We start from the raw sequence: 15,604 nt of genomic DNA, 5'->3' as shown, positions 1-15,604 counted from the left end.
TGATTTAATCTAATCACATGACTGCAAGACGTGGCCCTGAATCAGAAATGTGTAGTGCACAAGCACTGGGATATACCACTCTGACTGGGGGATTGGTTGCTAGATTAAGCAGGTTAAACCAATGGTTATGTGATCGGCAGATTCTCCCGGTCCTTGTATTGTAAACGAAAGCCAAATTGGATGCGTTGGTCCACTAGACCGTCTAAGCATTTCGGCAGAAGAGTCTGGGAACGAGCATGTTGTGCACGACATGAGAATGATGGACATACTAGCCGAACAGGCATTAAGAGGTCATGCTTTTGACTCTAATTTCCAAACCCAGCAGTTTTGGGTTGAACTACATCCATTCTGTCCTTGAGTTGGGTGCCATAATGATGCTCTATTCAGACTACTGTATACATGCAGCAGTTTCCTCTTACTAACTATAAAATTAATCAGCTGAAAATAAATGTGAAAATATGCTCACTGTCTTAATAAAACACAACCTTCGATGGGTTGTGTTACTTCCGTCAGAGGGTTGCCCCTGGTCATCCTCTATTTGGTTTAAAATAAAAGTGAGGAGTGTGTTTTGGATTTGTAGTGTCACTCTTGTTTTGAACTAAGAATTAGTTGACCAGGGCCCAACAGCTGTTTATTAAAACAGGTGGCAAGCCAAAGAGAGTGGAGACCCCCAGAGGGAGGCCCTCGACCCCTTGAAAACGGCAGCAATCTTCAATCTCCCTTTAATTGGCCTTCAGATGGAGGGGGTAGTTGTGTGTCCCTTCACACTGTGCATGTTGTGAATCAGCATTGGGCATGTTCTTTGCTTTGTGACTGACACCACAGATTGGTTTACTCTTACTTGTGTTTTCCTACAGAAGCAACCAAGAGCCTTTTCCCTCAATTAATCTCTCACGTTTAATAAATGCTTTTTGATTAATGTATGCTGAAATGTTTTGGTTTTATTTCCATGTAAGTGTTTGTAATATTTTTCAAATTGATGCAAATCTAATTGTTGAAGGCACATGCATGTGTATTTGTTTTTCTAAATATAGAAAATATAACAACAAAATAGAAAAAGAAGATAGATTTAGAAATGCCATCACAAATTACAGGTACTGTAGGCTTACTTGTCGAAAATGTCTAACAGTGCTCAGTGTAATAACATAACTCCATGTTACAGTTAAAGGTGCAATCTCTAATTCAAACAACAACAAAGTGACTGCCTGCCACTTTTTGGTAAACAGCTGATGGATGAGGTGGAAGATATGTAACCATTCACAGTGTCTGTGTAGACTGTAGAGAGAACTATGGATGCAAGGAAGGAACCTCCATGAGTTCAAAGTTATATTTTAACCATACCGTGTTTGTTTCCAATTTCATTGATTACACACAATGGAGTAAAAACAACACTTACTTACATACATTACATAGCCAAAAGTATGTGAACACAATTATGGTCTGGGCTAGGTCCCTTAGTTCCAGTGAATGGAAATGTTAATGCTACATAGAATGCCTAAAATGCATAAAATGACATTCTAGAGAATTGTATGCTTCCAACTTTGTGACAACAGTTTGGGGAATTAAGGCCCTTTCCTGTTTCAGCATGACTATGCTCCCATGCGCAAAGCGATGTCCATAATGACATGGTTTGTCGCGTTTGGTGTAGAAGAACTTGACTGGCACCTCAACCCCATTGAATACCTTTGGGATAATTTGGAATGCCTACTGCGAGCCAGGCCTTCTCGCCCAACAAATCTAGAGGGAAGGACTAACTCCATATTAATGCAGATGGTTTTGGAATGAGATGTTCAACAAGCACATGAGTGATATTCAGGTGTCCACATACTTTTGGACATGTAGTGTATTTTGGGTTCTGATGGGGTAAGAGATGATGTGATCTAAGCTCATGAGGCATTTACTGTATCCAAAATATTCTCAAAAATGAACCCTTTTTCGGGGCGGGGAACATAGGACCTTTTTTAGAAAAGGTAAATGCTTATGTAACGAACGGTAATGTTGTGTGGAATCAAAAATAGTGATTCATTCGAACTGCACATCACTCATATTTAGCAGCTTGATGTATGGATGCTGTATGATAATGTCGCTGATTCGTAGATTTGCTGTAGAATAATACTGTGGATTAAAATGATTTCACTAGCCTACTTATTTCTGTGCAGTATGTGTATACAGGATGACTTCAACAAGTACAGTAGCCTACACTATGTTCATGAGAGTCTATGAAAGCATGCAAGCCTACACTATAGAAGTGTCCACACCTCTGACCTGACATTTGTCTTACAGAATGACAAGGTGAGAGGTTCTGAGAGAACCAGCCCCTCCCGCTCCTCCTGCACCCAAGCCACACGACGACCCCGCCCCAGCGCCGTGCCCCCCCCCCCCAATGCTGCTTTTCCTCCTTCTCTCCAGTGGACGCTGCCCAGGTCGCCAGGCTGGTCACCCTGGCCAAGACCTCAACCTGCTCACTGGACCCCATGCCCACAGCCCTGGTCAAGGACTGCTTACCCGCCCTCTGCCCCTACATTGTGGATATTATTAATACCTCCCTGCTATCTGGCATAGTCCCCACCAGCTTCAAAACTGCCTCAGTCACCCCCATCCTCAAGAAACCTGGTCTGGACCCTGATGACCTCCACAACCACCGGCTGATCTCCAACCTTCCCTTCCTGAGTAAAACCCTGGAAAGAGCAGCCGCTGGTCAAATCCATCAGTATATGTCCAACCATGAGCTCTATGAGCCCCTACAATCCGGCTTCAGATCCCACCACAGCACGGAAACCGCCCTCATTAAAATCACCAATGATCTCCTCATTGCTGCTGACTTGGACCGTTTCAGTATCCTCATCCTCCAGGACCTCTCTGCTGCCTTCGACACTGTCTCCCACACCATCCTCCTCAACCGCCTCTCCACCCACCTGGGTGTCACTGGTACAGCCCTCTCCTGGTTCACATCATACCTCTCGAACAGGGAACAGTTTGTCTCCACCCACGGCTCAAGCTCCCCCCCAGCCCCAGTCAACCAAGGCGTCCCCCAAGGCTCTGTACTCGGACCCCTCCTCTTCACCATTTACATGCTCCCCCTCGGCCAGATCCTCCGTCGTCACGGCCTTAACTACCACTGCTACGCCGACGACACCCAAATCTACCTCAGCTCCACCCCATTCTCACCGCTCCCCCCCCAGTCCCTCATCAACTGCCTGCTCGAAATAAAAACCTGGATGACATCTAACCTTCTCAAACTTAACACCAAGAAAACAGAGCTCATGGTTGTGGCACCCAAGGCGCTGCTCCGGAAGGTTGGGGACTTCATCCTCGAGGTCGACGGATGCTCCATCTCCCCATCCCCCGAAGTCCGAAACCTGGGCGACATCCTGGACTCCACCCTCTCCTTCCACTCCCACTTAAAATCCATCACTAAATCCGTCTTTTTCCACCTCAGAAACATCACGGCCAGATTACGACCTTCCCTCACTGACTCCGTTGCCGAAACCCTCATCCACGCCTTCGTCACCTCCCGTCTGGACTATTGTAATGGAGTCCTGTTCGGGGTTCCCAACAAAGCCCTGGACAGGCTCCAGTACGTGCAGAACTCAGCTGCCAGGATCCTCACCCACACCAATCCTCACCTCCACCGGCTCCCGGTCAAGTCCCGCATCACATTCAAAATCCTCCTCCTCACCTACAAATCCGCAGACATGGGCCTGCTATCCACCCCCTGCACCAACCTACAGACCTTTGGGGACAGAGCCTTCAGTGTGGCCACACCTACTCTCTGGAACTCCCTCCCTATAGTGATCCGCAACGCCCCCACCCTGGACTCCTTCAAATTAGCCCTCAAAACACATCTGTTCTCCAAGGCCTTTGGCCCCTAGTCATTGTTTCAGTTTTTGCTTTGTTTTCTGTTTTGTCTGTCCGTTCATTCCCTTGTAAAGCGTCCTTGGGTTTTTGAAAGGCGCTATATAAATGTAAGTTATTATTATTATTATTATTATTATTATTATTATTATTATTATTATTATTATTAGATGAGACCTTGATGTGAGTCACGCACTTTAGGTATTTGTCATTGTATTAGCAATTCTATTTTATGAACATAGTAGTATTTCGTAAACATGGTGTATTGGTAACAGTGGGCAATCATTTTAAGCATTTTAAGTATTTTAAAGGAGCTACACCCCCACTAGATGCATTATGGACTAAATAAATGCATACACACAGACACAACATTATTATTGTTACCTTTTGCCAGTTTCTTTTCTCTTGCTGCTACATTGTTGACTGAAATTGAAGCCATAACAATTTTACTCTCTTGTACTTGTATAATGGGATGTAAATAAACTTTTGGCACACATGGCAAAAAAAATCATGAATCATGAAAGTTTGTTGCCTGAGGGTTAGCTGATAACCCCACTGACAAATGACAGGTAGATAATGACAGGTAGCGTAATGGGGGAGTGGTTGTCCTGGGGGAGTGTTTGGGGGGAAAGTTAACCAGCTACTGTTCCCACCCATTACCTGCCTGTGAAAAGTGTCTGTGAAAACCTTGAGGCTGAATTTCTCTTTTTGTTGATTTGGGGGTTATCAACATTCAAATACGTATATCTTCTTCAACTTGTTTCAGATACATAATTTTAAAGCTTACAATCTGCCTTTTCATAAACTGGGAAAACAGAAAAATGACCTTCATTAAAAATATTTTCATTGCAGCTATTCACATGAAACATTCCAATCCATACCTTTTCTTCTGCACTATAGTCGGCTAGTATTAGACTTCGTGTCTGTGATCTTTGATCTGATTAATTAAATTAAATAGCATACAAATCAAACAAGCCCGCTAGATGTATTAATTTGTTACATGTTTTAACAAATAGTTAAAAGTGGTTGTCAACTGTTACAAACACAAATATCAAACTCATATATATTTTGTGTTCTTAAACTGAGTATCACTGGACATTATATTTAAAAACACATTTGATTTGTGTGCACTTGCTTCTTCCCACATCTGATAATGGTACATCAACATTCTCGTTGTCACACTTAATCATCAGCATTTATATGCCATTGAGCTGACGCTTTTATCCAAAGCGATTTACATTACAGTGAGCTACCGACTGAGCCACAGAGGACCACATTTAAATACAACTATAGAATGAAGTATATATGAGCACTAATAGCGTATACTAGTAGTCCTAGAATATGTGACAGGGTCTGGTGAAAAAGTCCCCAAGTAGGGCACGGTCATTTTTCAGTTTTTTGCAGATTATGAAAGTGCAGATTGTAAGCTTTCAAATGATGTGCCATACATTGAAACCTCAAACCAAATACCAGAGAAACTCACTGAATCAAAACAGACGTGTTTGCTACCATACTGTTGGTAGCTAGCTAGCATGCTAAGAAGGAACATCGCTTGATTGATTGATTGAAAACTTTATTAGAAGGTTTGCAGAAGTAGGTACATGAAAGTACATATTACATACAAGGTCAACTAAAAGGATAAAAACCCAAGAAAGCCACTGGCTTATTTCAATTGGGGTCCTTGATTTTCAATTCATCGTTACATGTAAGACAGACATAAGAAAAGAACTAGTACTATCTACATGATAATACAGACAAATAACTATTACTATCTACAAGATAAACGTACATCCATCATGGGAAGAACAATACAACAAAACATAAGGTATGTACAGCGGGTAGGACAGGTGGGGACATACACCACAGGTGGGGGCGGGGGACAAAACACAAAGTATGTACAGTGGGTAGTTCGGGTCTTTTAATCTGATTTTTGTTTTAGAGGGTCCAGTTACGGATTGCAGCCTCCTGTAAATGTTTTTTGAGAGTGGTTTTGAAGGTGGGCAGTGTTTTGCACTCCTTTAAGATTATAGGAAGGGCGTTCCACATCTTTACTGCATAGTTTGCAAACGAGTTTAACCCCTTGTTTGTGGTGCAACGCGGTTGAACGTGGTTCGTGGAGCTTCCTCTGGTGTTGTATGTGTGGACGTTGTTCACTTTTTGGAAGTATGTTGCCAGGTACTTGGGTGTCTTTGTGGTGTAACGTATCTTGAAGACCAGGCCCAGTGCAAGCTGCTGCACTCTGTCAACTACTCGTAGCCAATCAAGGCTCAAAAAATGAGCAGCGGTTAGATGTGTCCTAGGGTTGAGGCCTAGCAGAAGCCTAACCAGTTTATTTTGGGCTGTCTGGAGTCTTATTTTATGGGCCTTTGTGGTTCTATAGTACCATGATGTTACGGCATAGTCGAAGTGACATTGAATGAGAGCTCCTGATAGGGTCCTCAGTGTGTTTTTACTGACAAGTGAGGATATCCTGTACAAGAATCTAGTTCTATGGTTCACTTTTTTGATTACTTTTGCTGCCATTTTATCTCCGGAAAGATTTGCCTCTAAGATGGAGCCCAGGTATGTAATATCCTCTTTTCTTGTGATATTAATGTTACCCACTTTTATTTTAAAATTTTCAGCCTTTCTGAGTTTAGATGGGGATCCGTATAGGATGGTTTCAGTTTTACCTAGGTGTATTGATAGTTTATTGTCAGCTAGCCAGATGCAGATTCTACTCAGTTCAGTGCTTAGCGCTTTTTCCACCTGCAATATGTCCCTGTCAGAGACCAGCAGAGCCGAGTCATCCGCGAACAGGAACAAATTGCAATTACATGCTGATGACATGTCATTCACATATATTAGGAACAGTAAAGGTCCCAATATGCTTCCTTGTGGAACGCCGCAGGTCACTGGGAGGGGGGGGGACAGTGTTCCGTTCACACTAACCACCTGTTCACTCCCCTCTAAGTAGGATTGCATCCAGCCCACCGATGTTCTATCGAACCCAATTGAACATCTAACCGCTATGAACATCTAACTGCATGTTTAGCACATCACAACATCCTGACAGAACATCAACATGCTAAAGACACATAAATACACATAATTAGATGATCACACAGTCCTTGCTTTTGAACAAGTCCTAAAACAGACTTTTGTTTACAAGCCATGTATCACTAACCCAGTAGCCTGAAGGAAGACAGGACGTGATACAGTGAATCCCTTCGGCCCGGTTCGGGACGGCACGCTTCGGGTCGGGTCGCTTCGGCCCGCTTTTGAACAGTTCTGGTTTTCCACTATACACAACAGACCAGGAACTAGTAGGAGGAGGAGGAGATAGTAGGCGGAGTTACGCGTCATAAAAGCGCGCCATGGTGGTGACGTATATTTTCACGAGACACAACACAGCCACAACAATAGCGACATGGAGGAACTTGAAGCTATCGTATACTTTTTCCTCGGCATGTGGTATATTACTAACCGTGATTTTTTGGGAGAGAAAGAGAAAGAGAGAGAGGAAGCTATGTACACATAATAAAGTCATGTTTTTTGAACCCTTAAAACCACTGCCTTCACTTGTCTGCTTTATGAACTGTAGTATCATTGTGTGCCGTGTTATTCACGGACAAACACGGTGCCCTTTGCGGGTTAATAACTTCGGTTTACCGTGGGTTAGGATAACAATTTAAAAGTGTCCGGATAGGGGAGAGGACAGGGAATCTGAAACCATTTGAATGGTGTCGATACGACACTGTTATCACGGTTGACACCGATGGTGAAGTTAGCAAAGGAGTATTGTGTTTGTAACACCTCCGGTGTTATTCACGGGCAAAGACGGTAAACGGAGGCACCATTTGCGGGTTAATAACTTCGGTTTACCGTGGGTTAGGATAACAATTTAAACGTGTCCGGATAGGGGAGAGGACAGGGAATCCGAAACCATTTGAATGGTGTCGATACGACACTGTTATCACGGTCTATGACACAGCGCGGAGCGAATTCCCTGGTAGAAATTGTCTCTCCACCTCCACAGCCGGTGTCATTCACGGGCAAAGACGGTAAACGGAGGCACCCTTTGCGGGTTAATAACTTCGGTTTACCGTGGGTTAGGATAACAATTCAAACGTGTCCGGATAGGAGAGAGGACAGGGAATCCAAAACCATTTGAATGGTGTCGATACGACACTGTTATCACGGTCTATGACACAGCGCGGAGCGAATTCCCTGGTAGAAATTGTCTCTCCACCTCCACAGCCGGTGTCATTCATGGGCAAAGACGGTAAACGGAGGCACCCTTTGCGGGTTAATAACTTCGGTTTACCGTGGGTTAGGATAACAATTCAAACGTGTCCGGATAGGAGAGAGGACAGGGAATCCAAAACCATTTGAATGGTGTCGATACGACACTGTTATCACGGTCTATGACACAGCGCGGAGCGAATTCCCTGGTAGAAATTGTCTCTCCACCTCCACAGCCGGTGTCATTCACGGGCAAAGACGGTAAACGGAGGCACCCTTTGCAGGTTAATAACTTCGGTTTACCGTGGGTTAGGATAACAATTCAAACGTGTCCGGATAGGAGAGAGGACAGGGAATCCAAAACCATTTGAATGGTGTCGATACGACACTGTTATCACGGTCTATGACACAGCGCAGAGCGAATTCCCTGGTAGAAATTGTCTCTCCACCTCCACAGCCGGTGTCATTCACGGGCAAAGACGGTGCATAATAGCGATTTTTGTGTTATGCTTGTTGTAAATAAAAGTTCTATGATGCATTGAAATGACATTAAACTAAGATAATACGATGGTCAGCATCATTTTTCGAATCTTTATCAATAAGCTATTACAGAAACTGTAGTGACATTTTCCAAGAGCGAATGTGGTATTTCAAGATGGCGGTTAGCGAAGAAATCTATGAACATGGGATGACGATTTCCATTGACCAATCAACGGTGTGCAGCGTCACACGTCACACGCAGCCTGGCAAAAAGGTTCCGGGTCTAAATTTAGACCCTGATATCGAAGGGGAGCTAAAGAAGCGCGCCGAACCGACCTGACCCGACCCGGGCCGACAAATGGAAAAGCGCCAAAGAAGCAGGCCAGCCCCGATAGTGGAAAAGGGTCAGTCCATTTACCATTGATATAGACTGGTGGAGGGGCCCTGTAATTGAATGGCTGAGGCCATGTGTTTCTCTGATCGTCTCACCCGAAAAACGTGAAGATTAAAAGTGATGATTAAAGGCCAGTGCTAGAACCAGAAACATAGTACAAATGCATGTTTTGATGACATCATGAGCATAGCACTCTTGCAAAACAAATTTTAAACATTTTCTATCTCTTCTCTTCTGTCAGCCTGTTTTTGCACAAAGCAAAATTTCACATTTTTAACACTGCAGTTTTTACCCTATTGAATTTCATTCATTCATCATAGGTGGCAAGGAGAGGATAACTGACACATTTCTCCTCAAGCAACAGCAATTTAATTGCAGCATTCATCCCCCACCTGCTTTACCATACACTTGCAATTTATTTGAACAGTTTGACACTACTCACAGTGTTTGTGTTCAACTGGTGTGGACGACAGCTACAGAAAATCAATTGGGGAATGATGCTGCAATTCAAATGCTTTATCCCCATGTTGAGGAGGTGGTGGTTGCTGTCATTCATTGCCTCTCTTAAAGTCCAGTAAGCTACTAACTATGTTCAACCAGCCTCCCTCTATCAGCGCATAATGAAACACACAGGCCCATGAATACCAGACACTCTGATAACGGGCCTGAGCCTCAAATGTGCACAGTTAAATCAGAGGGAGACCCTTTAAATCATGTGATACTCTATAGGTTCTACATAGGTTTGTGTTTCTAACACTGTCGTATTATCTTTCTCCTTTTCAAATATCTCATCAAGTATTTTGCTTCTCACCCATTCCTTGCATGGTAGCTTGCATGGTAGCTTCCCCCACATCCCACAGCTACAGCCTCGGCAGCACGGCTGGGCCCCCTTCCCCTCCCCTCCCCTTCCCCCTCCCCTCCCCTCCCCCTCCCCTCCCCCCCTCTCCCACCAAGCCCCCCCCTGTCCCTCACAGTGGAGGAGGTAAGGGCGGAGCTGAGGAGGCTGCACCCTGGAAAGGCGGCGGGTCCTGATGGGGTGTGCTCGCGGCTGCTGAAGGTCTGTGCAGACCAACTGGCTGAGCCCCTCCAGAAGCACTTCAACCTGAGTTTACAGTCAGGGACGGTGCCGGTTCTGTGGAAAACATCATGTCTCGTGCCAGTACCCAAAACTGGGCGCCCGGCCGAGCTCAACGACTACAGACCTGTTGCCCTCACTTCACATACTATGAAGACACTGGAGCGGCTGTTTCTGAGACATCTGAGACCACAGACTGAACATGCACGCGATCCCCTGCAGTTCGGGTACCAGGAAAGAGTTGGTGTGGATGACGCTGTCCTCTACCTCCTTCATCGTGCTTACTCCTACCTGGATGAGCCGGGAAGTCAGGTGAGGATAATGTTTTTCGACTTCTCTTAGTGCCTTTAACAGCATAGGTGAAAGTGGGCCGGAACGGTCCGGTGCTGCGTTCCGGCAAGACTTTCTGTGCCGGAACGCCGTTGGGGGAAGAGATGCAGCTGCCTGTCAATCAAAATCCGATTCCTGCAGAGTGCAGAAGCAATCACGATTCACGATCCATAATTTCCAACAAGGAAACACATGGTTGACGTTATGTTTCCTTGCGTCTATTTTAATACCTTTGAAAAGGACATGTTAACCCGCTTTACAGTAGACCCGACGCGACGCGACGTGGTTGGGTGGGCAGCACTGGGCACTGAGACAGTCCGACCGGGATTACAGTCGCGCCGTATGGAAGCATATAGTGGACTTTATTCAAATGTTAATGCAATTTGAGATTGCATTTGCATGTTCCACTTTTGCATGCATTCTTTCAGACAATATTCAAATTCAAATGCAATTCTAATGATTTTCATTTTCATGTACCTGATGTGCACATTCGCTGTCAATATTAAAATGATAATGCAAAGCCATTTGACATTTAATTTTCAAAGTCATGCGCTGCTTTGTAGCTGACAAAATTCAAAAGTTCATTCTAATGTGAAAATTACTATGCAATCCCAAAATAGCATATTCATTTGCCACTTTTGCCTGCGTTATTTGAGTCAATATTCAAATTGTAATGCAATAATGTGATACGCAATTGCATTTACATGTTCTAGTAAACACATCCGCTTTGTAGCTGACAAAATTCAAATGTTCATTCTAATGTGAAAATGACTATGCAATCCCAAAATAGCATATTCATTTGCCACTTTTGCCTGCGTTATTTGAGTCAATATTCAAATTGTAATGCAATAATGTGATTAGCAATTGCATTTATATGTTCTAGGAAACACATCCGCTCATTAGAATTGCATTTGAATTTGAATATTGTCTGAAAGAATGCATGCAAAAGTGGAACATGCAAATGCAATCTCAAATTGTATTAACATTTGAATTTAGTCCACTATATGCTTCCATAAGCAAGCCGTGTTGCCAGATTGGGCTACTTTTGGTCACACTGGACGGGTGGATTCGACAGCTTTTAGACTGGTTGGGCTGGAAATTGTCAATTCCATCTGGCAACCCTGGTAGCAAAATATGTGCATACGTATCTGGTAGCCTACTGGTACTTTCAAATCGCATGGTATTATTATTATTATTAATAATAATAATAATTACAATTTACAATACAAATACAACAATTGGGGGTCCCTCAAAGAAAATGTGGGCGCACTGCGCGCGCACAACATCAACCTCCAAGGCTTGATTCTGACCCAGGAAAAACCCTGGTATGTACTGTATAACATGATAGCCATTTATGAGCAATGCACTGTATATAAGATGATGACCAAGGGTCTTTCCGCTGCTGACCAAGGGGTTGAGTTCACTTGATGAGGCCCAATTTTGTTTTAGACTCTGTAGGCTACTGTATTTGTTTATTAAGACTTAAGATATATTATCTGAATTTCTCTTGTTTTATCAAATGTTCCAATTATTTTCATTTCTTGTGCTGGTTTAAAATTGCAGGAAACTAGCACAAATAATTGTGTGGGAGAGAGGGGCCGCCGCTACCAAAACGTGCACAGTTTTGGGTCGCTCCACCACCAAAAACTCTCACTCCAAACTTTTGGTGAAACTTGGCAGCCCTAAAGTGTTTCTAATTTCGACACCAACACCACGATGTGTGTGTTCAGGGATGCATGAAGCTGGGGGCAGGAGGAGAACAATATGAAACGATGAAGGTTGGGGTAGTAGCCTATAGTTCCTGTAAGAAACTCAAACCACTTTCACCCCTGTTTAACAGTAACAGTGTTCCCAGCTATATTTCGCTTTCGTTTTCATGCAATGAATTTAATACACCCAGACGAGGTGATACACTTAGCAGCAAGGACGTGCACAGGTACGGACTCTTTTTATTTTTATTTTTATTGAACATTAAAAATGAACAAGCAGAAACACACTCACTTTTGCCACCACAGTTGAAAACATTGCGCTAAAGTGCCCTCTTGAGTGGCGAAATCATGGGAAAACAAGGAGGCAACTGATATTCAGTATAGCAGCACGACCTCAAGTTGGGCAGCGAGGGCCAGGCTCCTCTCCTTCTCCAGGTCGGAGTTGTAAGAGACGAGGCTCCTCTTCTCCTGCTCCATAACGTGGACTTTTCTTTTGAGGTCTCTCTCTCTCTGTCTGCTTTCCTCCACCTCCCTGCCAAGCACCAGAGCCTTCTTAGCTGCCGCCAGCTTGTCCTCCAAGGCCTCTCTCTGCAGGTCGCTCTCTCTCACTCTGCCTTCTTTCACCTCCTCCCTGCAAAGGACCAGAGCCTCCTCCGCTGCCTCCTTGTCCTCCAGGGCCTCTCTCTGCAGGGCCTTGATGTGGTCCTCTGCCTCCCTGGTGGCTTCGACGGACTCCAGGAGGGTCGCCCTGACCCCGGCCAGGCTCCCCTCAGTCTCTCGCTGGGCAGCGAGGGCCTGGTTCCTCTCCTTCTCCAGGTCGGAGTTGTCACAGACAAGACTCCTCTTCTCCTCCTCCATAACGTGGACTATTCTTTTGAGGTCTCTCTCTCTCTGTCTGCTTTCCTCCACCTCCCTGTCAAGCACCTGAGCCTTCTCAGCTGCCGCCAGCTTGTCCTCCAGGGCCTCTTTCTGCAGGGCCTTGATGCGGTCCTCTGCCTCCCTGGTGGCTTCGACGGACTCCAGGAGGGTCGCCCTGACCCCGGCCAGGCTCCCCTCAGTCTCTCGCTGGGCAGCGAGGGCCTGGTTCCTCTCCTTCTCCAGGTCGGAGTTGTCACAGACAAGACTCCTCTTCTCCTCCTCCATAACGTGGACTATTCTTTTGAGGTCTCTCTCTCTCTGTCTGCTTTCCTCCACCTCCCTGTCAAGCACCTGTGCCTTCTCAGCTGCCGCCAGCTTGTCCTCCAGGGCCTCTTTCTGCAGGGCCTTGATGCGGTCCTCTGCCTCCCTGGTGGCGTTGGCGGTCTCCAGGAGGGTCGCCTTGACAACGGCCAGGCTCCACTCAGTCTCTCGCTGGGCAGCGAGGGCCTGGTTCCTCTCCTTCTCCAGGTCGGAGTTGTCACAGACAAGACTCTTCTTCTCCTCCTCCATAACGTGGACTTTTCTTTTGATGGCTCTCTCTATCTGTCTGCTTAACTCCACCTCCCAGCCAAGCACCAGAGCCTTCTCAGCTGCCGCCAGCTTGTCCTCCAGGGCCTCTCTCTGCAGGGCCTTGATCTGGTCCTCTGCCTGCCTGGTGGCTTCGACGGACTCCAGGAGGGTCGCCCTGACCCCGGCCAGGCTCCCCTCAGTCTCTCGCTGGGCAGCGAGGGCCTGGCTCCTCTCCTTCTCCAGGTCGGAGTTGTCACACCTCTTCTCCTCCTCCATAACGTGGACTTTTCTTTTGAGGTCTCTCTCTCTCTGTCTGCTTTCCTCCACCTCCCTGTCAAGCACCTGAGCCTTCTCAGCTGCCCACAGCTTGTCCGCCAGGGCCTCTCTCTGCAGGTCGCTCTCTCTCACTCTGCCTTCTTTCACCTCCTCCCTGCAAAGGACCAGAGCCTCCTCCGCTGCCTCCTTGTCCTCCAGGGCCTCTCTCTGCAGGGCCTTGATGTGGTCCTCTGCCTCCCTGGTGGCGTTGGCGGTCTCCAGGAGGGTCGCCCTGACCCCGGCCCTGACCCAGGCAGCGAGGCCCCTGTCAAGCACCTGAGCCTTCTCAGCTGCCGCCAGCTTGTCCTCCAGGGCCTCTTTCTGCAGGGCCTTGATGTGGTCCTCTGCCTCCCTGGTGGCGTTGGCGGTCTCCAGGAGGGTCGCCTTGACAACGGCCAGGCTCCACTCAGTCTCTCGCTGGGCAGCGAGGGCCTGGCTCCTCTCCTTCTCCAGGTCGGAGTTGTCACAGACAAGACTCTTCTTCTCCTGCTCCATAACGTCGACTTTTCTTTTGAGGTCACTCTCTCTCTGTCTGCTTTCCTCCACCTCCCTGCCAAGCACCAGAGCCTTCTCAACTGCCGCCAGCTTGTCCGCCAGGGCCTCTCTCTGCAGGTCGCTCTCTCTCACTCTGCCTTCTTTCACCTCCTCCCTGCAAAGGACCAGAGCCTCCTCCGCTGCCTCCTTGTCCTCCAGGGCCTCTCTCTGCAGGGCCTTGATGTGGTCCTCTGCCTCCCTGGTGGCGTTGGCGGTCTCCAGGAGGGTCGCCCTGACCCCGGCCCTGACCCAGGCAGCGAGTCCCCTGTCAAGCACCTGAGCCTTCTCAGCTGCCGCCAGCTTGTCCTCCAGGGCCTCTCTCTGCAGGGCCTTGATGTGGTCCTCTGCCTCCCTGGTGGCTTCGACGGACTCCAGGAGGGTCGCCCTGACCCCGGCCAGGCTCCCCTCAGTCTCTCGCTGGGCAGCGAGGGCCTGGCTCCTCTCCTTCTCCAGGTCGGAGTTGTCACAGACAAGACTCCTCTTCTCCTGCTCCATAACATGGACTATGCTTTTGAGGTCGCTCTCTCTCTGTCTGCTTTCCTCCACCTCCCTGTCAAGCACCTGAGCCTTCTCAGCTGCCGCCAGCTTGTCCTCCAGGGCCTCTTTCTGCAGGTCGCTCTCCTTCTTCTTCTGCCTTCTTCTTCTTCTTCTTCTGCCTTCTTTCACCTCCTCCCTGCAAAGGACCAGAGCCTCCTCCGCTGCCTCCTTGTCCTCCAGGGCCTCTCTCTGCAGGGCCTTGATGTGGTCCTCTGCCTCCCTGGTGGCGTTGGCGGTCTCCAGGAGGGTCGCCCTGACCCCGGCCAGGCTCCCCTCGGTCTCCAGGAGGGTCGCCCTGACCCCGGCCAGGCTCCCCTCAGTCTCTCGCTGGGCAGCGAGGGCCTGGCTCATCAGGGCATTGATGTGGTCCTCTGCCTTCCTGGTCTCCGACCTGTAGAAGGAGAGGCGCCAGGCAGCGAGGGCCTTGGCATTCTCCAGGTCAGAGATGTTGTGGAGGAGGCTGCCCCTCTCTTGCTCCATATCGTCGACTTTTTGGAGGAGGCCTTTCTCTCTCTGTCGGCCCTCCTCCAGCTCCTCCAGAGCGCTGCTGGCCTTCTCGGCCTCCAGCTCCTGGACCTGGGGGGCTGCTCTCTGGGGTGCCTGTATCTGCGGAATGCTTACTTGCAGCACATTGGCATATGAAGTAGTAATAGTAGTAGTAATAGTAATAGTTCTATCCACCTTCAGCTTAGCAGCCTCCTCCCACCGCCTAGTAGCCTGCTG

This window comes from Nansenia antarctica, assembly GCF_963989245.1.
Source record: "Nansenia antarctica genome assembly, chromosome: 5".
Taxonomy (NCBI): Eukaryota; Metazoa; Chordata; class Actinopteri; order Argentiniformes; family Microstomatidae; genus Nansenia; species Nansenia antarctica.
Note: the sequence above shows the minus strand (reverse complement) of the source record.